This window comes from Callithrix jacchus, chromosome 2, assembly GCF_049354715.1.
Source record: "Callithrix jacchus isolate 240 chromosome 2, calJac240_pri, whole genome shotgun sequence".
In the NCBI taxonomy this organism is placed as follows: Eukaryota; Metazoa; Chordata; class Mammalia; order Primates; family Cebidae; genus Callithrix; species Callithrix jacchus.
The window spans coordinates 178145697-178155193 of NC_133503.1; the positions used below are offsets into that span (position 1 = coordinate 178145697).

The following is a 9497-nucleotide window of genomic DNA, read 5'->3' on the forward strand; positions in this document are numbered from 1 at the left end:
CATTCATTAAATATTTAAATTATTATTATACTGTGGAAGACAGAAAATGAATGGAATAATTTCTGCTTTTGCAATGTTTACAATCTATCAGCAAGACAAATTTGTCAGTCTAATATCAAAAGTAATAAATGGAGAATATTATAAGGGTTTATTAAAAACAAGTCTTATGAGAGTATAATTTTGGAAGAAATAATTGAGGTAAGTGTTGCTGGAAGGGTTTCATGTAGGCTTTGCTCTGAAGTATGTATAGGATTTGAGTCATAGAGATGTCACTGAGGATGAGTCTCAAATAAATAGAGACAGAGGAAACACATGCATTTTTGGAAATTGGCAGGGAGTCCACTCTGGTCCAAATAAAGGATGAAAGGAGAAGTGTCCTGATGAGCAAAGAAGGTATAGTTGACTACGGTCATATCAGTGGGGTGTGTGCCTGTGTGTGTACAAGAATTTGAATGTGTGCTTGAGGAGCCAGAATATAAGTATCTTTCTACTGCAATTCAATGTTATTTTGGAGGGAACAGGGATTCACGAAGGTAGAAGAAGAACAAAACTGGAGACTACTAGTGACGTGCCAGGGCCAGAGCACAAGCAAACAAGGAGTTTGGACTCTGATGTTTATCAAGATGCTTTTTGCTTGAGCAAACTTTAATCAGGCCTTTGAAAGTCCTTTTATGCTCATCTGTGCATTTCCTTGTAAAATTAAGTTTTATAGAGACCCTTGATAGATCAGTTGAGCAAGAATTTCTTCTTCTGATATCTAATCATTCTTGGTATTAGATGAGGTTTCTCATTCTCCACCTTCCCCCAGGTAAGGGCTGAACACTCTATCCTCTCTTCAGCTAGAATCCTGCTAGGTCAGTTTAGCCAGAATTCCCCTTACCTCTGATATTTCCTCTTAGTAATTTTCCCTCCACTGATCTTCACCCTGTTTCTTGGCTATAAATGATCACTTACCCATGTTGTATCCTCTTTGCCCATACTTAGTTAAACCCAATCTCTCTTCCCCACTGCAAAATCCCATTGCAGTGGTCTCTACACCTATCACTCTGAACTGAATAGTCTTTTTTACTGGACTTTCACAAGAATCATTGTTATCACAGTGAATATTTCCCCCCCCCTTTTTTTTGTTTTGACATGGGGTATCACTCTGTCACCCAGTGGCATAAACACAGTTCACAGCAGCCTCAACTGCCTGGGCTCAAGTAATCCTCCTACCTCAACTGGGACAGCTGGGATCACAGGTGCACACACTATGCTCATACAGCTGTTTTAATTTTTTTAGAAATGGGGTCTCACTGTGTTGCACAGGCTGGACTTGAACTCCTGGGCTCAAGTGGTCCTTCTGCTTCACCCTCTCAAAGTGCTGGGATTACAGGCATGAGACACCAAACCCGGCCTTTTTTTTTTTTTTTTTTTTTTTTTTTTTTTAACAATGTAAGCATCAAGAAGTCTCTGGAGATTTTTGGGCAGAAGGATGACACAGTGTATTGAATATTTATTTTAGGGAAATAGCTAAGACAGGAAAATGTAAGATAATTTATAAATGTTAAGTTTATAAATGTTAAGTTGAGAGAAAAGACGAGGTGACCAGTTACATTTCTGTAATAATTTGAATGAGACAAAAAGAGGTGTAAATCTCTGCCTCCCATCAAACACAAATTAAGGATGCATTCAAGAACATGAGCTGGATTCTAATGAGTAAATTCTGGTCATACAACTCAAAATCAAATACAGTAATATTGATTTAGTAAATCAATATAGCAGTACAATATTTTTTCAGGTACTGGACAGAAATTTAATATTATACATTCAACCACTAAAAAAAGATTAGGTATTCTTTATTTTGTCAAAGAGAAAAGCTTTAGAAACAATTCTTGTAAAATATGTCTGTCTACAAATACATTTACTTACAAATAAAGTAAAAATTTGAATTTCTAATGTCTATAAATCATAACCTTAGAAATACTGAAAATTTTATAACAATTGAAAAATTTGTCCCTATCGGTCAAATTCTTTCATTGATTCTTCCAGTAAACAATATGTCCTTGCAGATCAAATTCCTTAACTGAGATCAAGTCCTGCAGGCCAAATTCAAATTGTATATTTATTAATAGTAATTGTCAAGACATTTAATGATTTTATTATTACCCACCCCCTCGCTTCACCCGTGGCAGGCTGCAGTGCGTGTTGTTTCTCATTGTTCAGCTTCCACTTATGAGTGAGAAAATGCAGTGTTTGGTTTTTTTGTTCCTGTGTTAGTTTGCTAAGGATGATGGCTTCCGGCTTTATCCATGTCCCTGCAAAGGATATGAACTCATTCCTTTTTATGGCTGCATAGTACTCCATGGTATATATGTATTACATTTTCTTTATGCAGTCCATCATTGATTCACATTTGGGTTGGTTCCATGTCTTTGCTATTGTGAATAGTGCTTTAATAAACATACATATGCACATATCTTTATAACTGAATGATGTATATTCCATTGAGTATATACCCAGTAATGGGATTGCTGGACCAAATGGTATTTCTTGTTCTAGATCCTTGAAGAATGGCCACACTGTCTTCCACAATGGTTGAACTAATTTACATTGCAACCAACGGTGTAAAAAGCATTCCTATTTCTCCATAGCCTCGCCAGCATCCCTTGTTTTTTGACTTTTTAATAATCGCCATTCTGAGTGGTATAAGTTGGTATCTAATTGTGGTTTTTATTTGCATTTCTCTAATTACCAGTGCTGTTGAGCTTTCTTTTTATGTTTGTTGGCTACATATATGTCTTCTTTTGAGAGGGGTCTGTTCATAATATCCATTGCCCACTTTTTGATAGGGTTGCTTATTTTTTTCTTGTAAATTTGTTTAAGTTCCTTGTAAATTCTGGATATTAGGCCTTTGTCAGATGGTTAGATCACAAAAATTTTCTCTCATTCTGTAGATTATGTGTTCACTTTGATGATAGTTTCTTTTGCTGTTCAGAAGCTCTTCCATTTAATGAAATCCTATTTGTTAATTTTAGCTTTTATCGTAATTGCTTTTGATGTTTTAGTCATGAAGTCCGTGCCCATGCTATGTCCTGCATGGCATCGCCTCAGTTCTTCTAGGGTTTCTTTTATGGTTTGGGGTCTTACATTTAAGCCTATCATTCATCTTGAGTTAATGTTTTTAGAAGGAGTAAGAAAGGAATGTAGTTTCACTTTTTTCCATATGGCTAGCCAATTTTCTTAGCACCGTTTATTAAATAGGGAATCCTTTCCTCGTTGCTTGTTTTTGTCATGTTTGTTGAAGATCAGATGGTTGTAGTTGTAGATTTATGGTCTTATTTCTGAGTTCTCTGTTTTGTTCCATTAGTATATGTGTCTGTTTTTGTACCAGTGCCATGTTGTTTTGGTTACTGTAGCCTTGTGGTATAGTTTGAAGTCTATACTACATCTGGTAGCATGATGCACCCATCTTTGTTCTTTTTGCTAAACATCGTTTGTTTATACAAGGCCTTTCTTGGTTCCATATGAATTTTAAATTAGTTTTTTTACTAATTTCATGAAGAATATCAATGGTAGTTTGATGGGAATAGCATTGAATCTATAAATTACTTTGGGCAGTATGGCCATTTTTATGATACTGATTCCTCCTATCCATGAGGATGGAATTCTTTTTCATGTGTGTGTGTCCTCTCTTATTCCCTTAAGAAATGGTTTGTAGTTCTCCTTGAAAGATTCTACATATCCCTTATCAGCGGTAATCCTAGTAATCTGATTCTCTTCGTAGCAATTGTGAATGGGAGCTCATTCATTATATGGCTCTCTGCTTGTCTATTATTGGTGTATAGGAATGTTTGTGATTTTTTTACATTAATTTTGTATTTGAGACTTTGTTGAAGTTGCTTATCAGCTTAAAAAATATTTGGGCTGAGACTACTGGGTTTTACAAATATAGAATCATGTCTTTTGCAAACAAAGATAATCTGATTTTCTCTCTTCCTATTTAAATATCTTTCTTTCTTTCACTTGACTGATTGCACTGGCCAGAACTTCCAATAATATGTTGAATAGGAGTGGTGAGAGGGAACATCCTTGTTTTGTGCCAGTTTTCAAAAGGAATTCTCCAGCTTTTGCCCCTTCAGTATGATATTGGCTGTGGGTTTGTCATAAATAGCTCTTATTATTTTGAGATACCTTCCATCAATACCTAGTTTATTGTGAGTTTTTATTATGAAGGGATGTTGAATTTTATCAGAGGCCTTTTCAGCATCTGTTCAGAATATAATGTGGTTTTTGTCATTGGTTCTGTTTATGTGATGGATTACGCTTATTGATTTGTGTATGTTGAACCAGTCTTGCATCTTGGGAATGGAGCCAACTTGATCATGGTGAATAAGCTTTTTGATGTAGTGCTGGATTTGGTTTGTCAGTATTTTATTGAAGATTTCACATCTATGTTCATCAGGCGGATTGGCTTGAAGTTTCCTTTTTTTGTTGTGTCTCTGCCAGGTTTTGGTATCAGGATGATACTGGCCAAAAATATGTAACGCTTCATGAATTTGAATGTTATTCTTCACAGGGGTCATACTAATCTTCTCTGTATCATCAATTTTAGTGTATGTACTGCTGAAGCGAGCACTCAAATTTTGTTTTTTTAGTTGTTTTATCTTTGAGAAAAAAATTTATTTCACTTCTCCCAGTGAATAGATGTTTATTTCAAGATACACTGCAGTCCATTATTGTCAATACTTCAACCTTACCAGCCATTACCTTCTTCAAATGGCATAATTTGTTACCCTATAAGTGCAAGGTCACTTATGTTCAGCCAGTTGTATATATGTTTCCATATATAGATTCATATGATTGTTAAATTAAGTTTAACCTAAAGCTACCTCCTTGTAAGTTCAGCTTAAAAGTTCCTTCAAGCATAGTGAACTGTGACCTTAAGTGAATGTTTAAATAGACTGTAACCTATTCTTGTACAAATCACCAAGTTTCAGCCAAAGGTGATGAATTGTTCAGGGTTAGCATGAGACAAGTGCCAGGCTATAACCAATCCAACTGTTTCTCTCCTCACTTCCATCATCTGTAAGAGTGGTGTGGTCTTTGTGCACAATTCATGAATTGTTCTTTGCTCAGTTAAACTCTGTTAAGTTTAATCTGTCCAAAAATTCTCTTTCATATAACACATTCCCTAAATGGAAAACTTCTATGTCTAGATTTATATTTTGAATTTACAAAAATAATTTTACCCATTATCCCACTGAAATTTATTTTTGTTTCTATTATCATTTATGGTATGTTGGACTCACATTTTGCTGAATGTATATGGCATGATCAATCTAAAAATAATACTTTTGACTCCCTTTCACTGCATGTCAGAGGCATTTGAACCAGAGCAACTCCATCTTGAATAGGAGCGGTGTAAAATATGGCTGAACCTAAGGGCTGCATTCCCAGAGAGTTAGACATTCTAAGTCATAGGATGAGACAGGAGGTTGGCACAAGATACAGGTCATAAAGACCTTGCTGATAAAACAGGCTGCACTAAAGAAGCCAGGTAAAACCCATCAAAACCAAGATGGCCACAAGAGTGACCTCTGGTCATCCTCACTGCTACACTCCCACCATCACCATGATAGTTTATAAATGTCATGGTAGCATCAAGCAGATACCCTATATGGTCTAAAAAGGAGAGACATGAATATGCATACATTGTCTAGTATGTAATCAAGAAATAACCATAACAATAAGCAACCAGCAGCCCTTGGGACTTCTTTGCCTATGGAGCCGACATTCTTTGGTTTTTACTTTCCTAATAAACTTGCTTTCACTTTATTTGGACTCACCCTGGATTCTTTCTTACGTGAGATTCAAGAGCCCTCTCTTGGGGTCTGGAGCGGGACCCCTTTCCTGTAATACATGTATCAGAACAATTCCTATTCATGAAGTTTCAACTTTTGATTGTAGTATATTTTAGTACAAATATCCAGGAACAAATTCTCAGTTGAATATATCTGAGGGAAAATTGTCCAATGATCAAATATTTTAAAGCTCTTAGAAAATGAAGTATCACTGTAGTTCAAACACATATAAAGTTTTAGTATTTCTAGTAAGGATATGTTCTTCCAGTGTAACTATGACTCGAGTTGGTAATATTTATACTTTAACTCGAAAATATGAAAATTGTATATTCTATCATAGAAATTTCAATAATTTTACATTTTGAGTATATTCAAATATTAAAAGAATTAAATTGGAACTCTGTACATTAAAAGTGGAGATACCTGGGTACAGTGGCTCACGCCTGTAATCCCAGCACATGGGCTAGGCCGAGGTGGGCAGATCACCTGAGGTCAGGAGTTCAAGACCAACCTGACCCACATAGAGAAACCCCGTCTCTACTAAAAAATGCAAAATTAGCCAGGTGAGGTGGTCCATGCCTCTAATCCCAGCTACTTGGGAGGCTGAGGCAGGAGAAATGTTTGAAGCTGGGAGGTGAAGGTTGCAGTGAGCCGAAATCACACCATTACACTCCAGCCTGGGCAACAAGAGTGAAACTCCATCTCAAAAATTATAAAATAAAAATAAAATAAAATAAAAGTGGAGATAATTCTATAAATAATATATGCCATTATTTATAAGTGAGAATGGACTATATATATATAGTAGGGTTCCAAATACATCACTCAAAATATGACTGTTGGTGTCCAGAATATATCACCCTAAAAAATGCTTCTCAGACATATTGATTATTTTGAGCTGGTTACTCTGAAAAACAGACCCAGAAGTAGCTCTGAACATTTGTCCTTCAGTAAGAGAAATTTACATCTATAAAGAAAATTTCTGTTTGTGTGTCTTCCTCTCTGCACCAGGAATTGAGAGGGGACTTAATGAAGAAGGCATGGACTTAAATCTGCATAACAAACCATGCCTTCCTTAAGGTGATTTTCCTCATCATTTCATCTTAACCAGGCCTTTCCCTGCACACTTTTTTTTTCTTTGAGATAATGATGATATGTAAGTCTGAAGTTTAAAAGTATTTTTTGAGTTATACTTTGAAAAATTACTTATGTTCTGGTATCTCATATATATGTGTGTATACATATATATACACACAAAACTATAAATGTTAATAAATGTCTGTTTGTTTTTGCATGTTAATTTGTGTGTGTGTATTTTTACAGAAAGCCCAGTGTAAAACTATGAAATATAAAGAAATTTTTTTTTTCCCATGTACAGACATGAGTTGCAATAGCCCTTAGCTATCTGCTACTGTTAGTGATGATAACATTTGGGCTATTTGTCTAAATGGCATATCCATGCCACTTGTTTAACTGATGCCAGAAGCAGAAATAGATCCTCAGATTTAACTTTTATTCTATTTTTTGTTCACAACATCTTATGTTTTAAAGTACCATAATACAACCTATCATTTAGTTGCTAGTATGTACTGTACTTTGCTTTGATTTACAGAATTATTAAATTCTAAAACAATGTTTTTTTCAGTTTTTCTCATTAGAAATAGTATGATGATATTGCTTGTTTTATAAGAATATAGTCAGTCTTAATTGTATTAAGATAACATTTTAATTGACAAAGTTTACTTTATCAAATCTTAATCTAAAAAAGTAAAATATTTATATAAAGAGCATCGCTTTAATTTTTGTTATTTCACTAAATGAAATTGTTATTGTAGGTAACTGGTGAAATATGAGCAGGGCAGGAGATATCTCCACATGCACCTGGCACGTCAGGCCATCAGGCAGTAAACTGTCTCTCTAAAATAATAATTGTCACAGCAAGCACTAGGGAAAGGCAGCCTCCCAATAGATGGAAAACACCTGAAACTGTGATTAGCGCTTCCTGATAAGATCTCAGAATTTGGGTAAGCAGGCTCAAGCATGTGCATTAAGATTCAAAATGACGGAGTTCAACTTGTCTATGACCTCCTAGGGATATCTCATAGGTGAGGGAAGAATGCCTCAAGTAAGCATACCTACAATTCCAGTAAACATTACACTGCGCATGCTCCCTTCCCAAGTGCCCATAGGCCACTGTGCATCGGTGCATCCCATCCTAAGGGAAGAATCAGGGCACAGGGGGTGCAAGACCCTGAAGTGCCAACATAGAAAACCCCAAGTCAAAGGGCAAGTTGTGCACTTGTCTTTTAACTCACCTGCTTGGCCCTCTTCCAAGTGTGCTTTGCTTCCTTTTGTTCCTGCTCTAAAGCTTTTAAATAAACTTTCACTTTGGCTCTAAAACTGGCCTCGGTCTCTGCTTCTGCCTTAGGCCCTCAGTAATAATGGGCTGAGGTTGCTGCAGACCCATTGGATTTGCCACCAGTAACATACTTTGATTCCATGTGACTTGGATATGTTCTGCTCCTAAAAAAATGTTGTCAAATGATACTCAAAAATCTTTTCTTTGCCATCAATTAGTTATCTGGTTTTAATTGCCTTATAAGAAATTTCAGATATTTTAGTTTTCTTCGCATTAAAAATGATTTCAATTGAGAGGCCATTAGTCTGAGACAGTTCCCATGCCTTGAATGCCTACATAAGCAAGCTGAAGCCCAATGTGAAGATTCAAATGAAACGCAAGCTAAACCTGTCAAAACTGCCAGTTATCCTCTAAGGACATTCCACAGGATTATACCTAAAATAAACAAATGCCTGGCTATAACCAATCAAGTAATTTCTTTACTTCGTGTCTACATTCAGCCTATAAAACGTCACTGCTTATGCTGCTAAATTGGAGCTTTCTTAACCTCTTCTGGTCATGAGGACTGTCTGATCCATAAATTGTTCTTTGTTCAGATAAACCCTGTTAAATTAATATGTCTAACTTTATTTAACGTATTTGTTTCTTCCTATAAGTAAATTAGAGAGTTGTAAAAATATATTTGAATGGTATGCTTTGCAACCAGTGCTTATGATTTTTCCATACTTAGAATACTTAGAATGTGAACAAAACCTCCCATATATTTTATCCTTATTCAAGGAAACTTCAGTAATATACCAAATAATACAGTGCTTTCTCTGTGTGACATGTATATAGGCCTAGACTTTTTCAGGAATACTGTAAAAATAACTCCTATTTTTTTCTTCTTTAATTTTAGCTGTTGATCATTTTTTAAAATAATATGCACTGACCAAATTAACTCTGAGTTAGATATGCTGACTGAAATTCCGCTAAAATATTTGTACAAGTTTGATTAATTAGGTAACTAATGGGTAGCTGCTTCTGTGTCTTCTCCAAGTTTTAAAGGTGTTAAATACATTGTGAATTTAAAGTTCCCAAAGGAAGATGATAAAATTTGGACTCTCAAAATTAGTTTGAAAGCTACTATCTTTGTCCTGAACAACTTGTGTTAAAAATTGTATTCTGGTTTTTCAATACCTTTTAAACTGGTTTTAGAGTTCATAAGCCATTTGTGTACTTTGTGTTTTGAAACTTTTCTGTCCTCATTATTAAGGATATTCTCTTTTATCTCTCTCATCCTACTTTCCTAATGA

The 9497-nt window shown here is 35.3% G+C and overlaps 1 non-coding gene across 1 annotated transcript; it reads right to left on the minus strand.

Moving 5' to 3' along the window:
* Positions 1 to 4514: 4514 nt before the first annotated feature.
* On the minus strand, positions 4515 to 4618 carry LOC118151867 (U6 spliceosomal RNA). Its single transcript, XR_004740272.1, has one exon. It is a non-coding gene; the product is annotated as a U6 spliceosomal RNA (small nuclear RNA).
* Positions 4619 to 9497: the final 4879 nt, after the last annotated feature.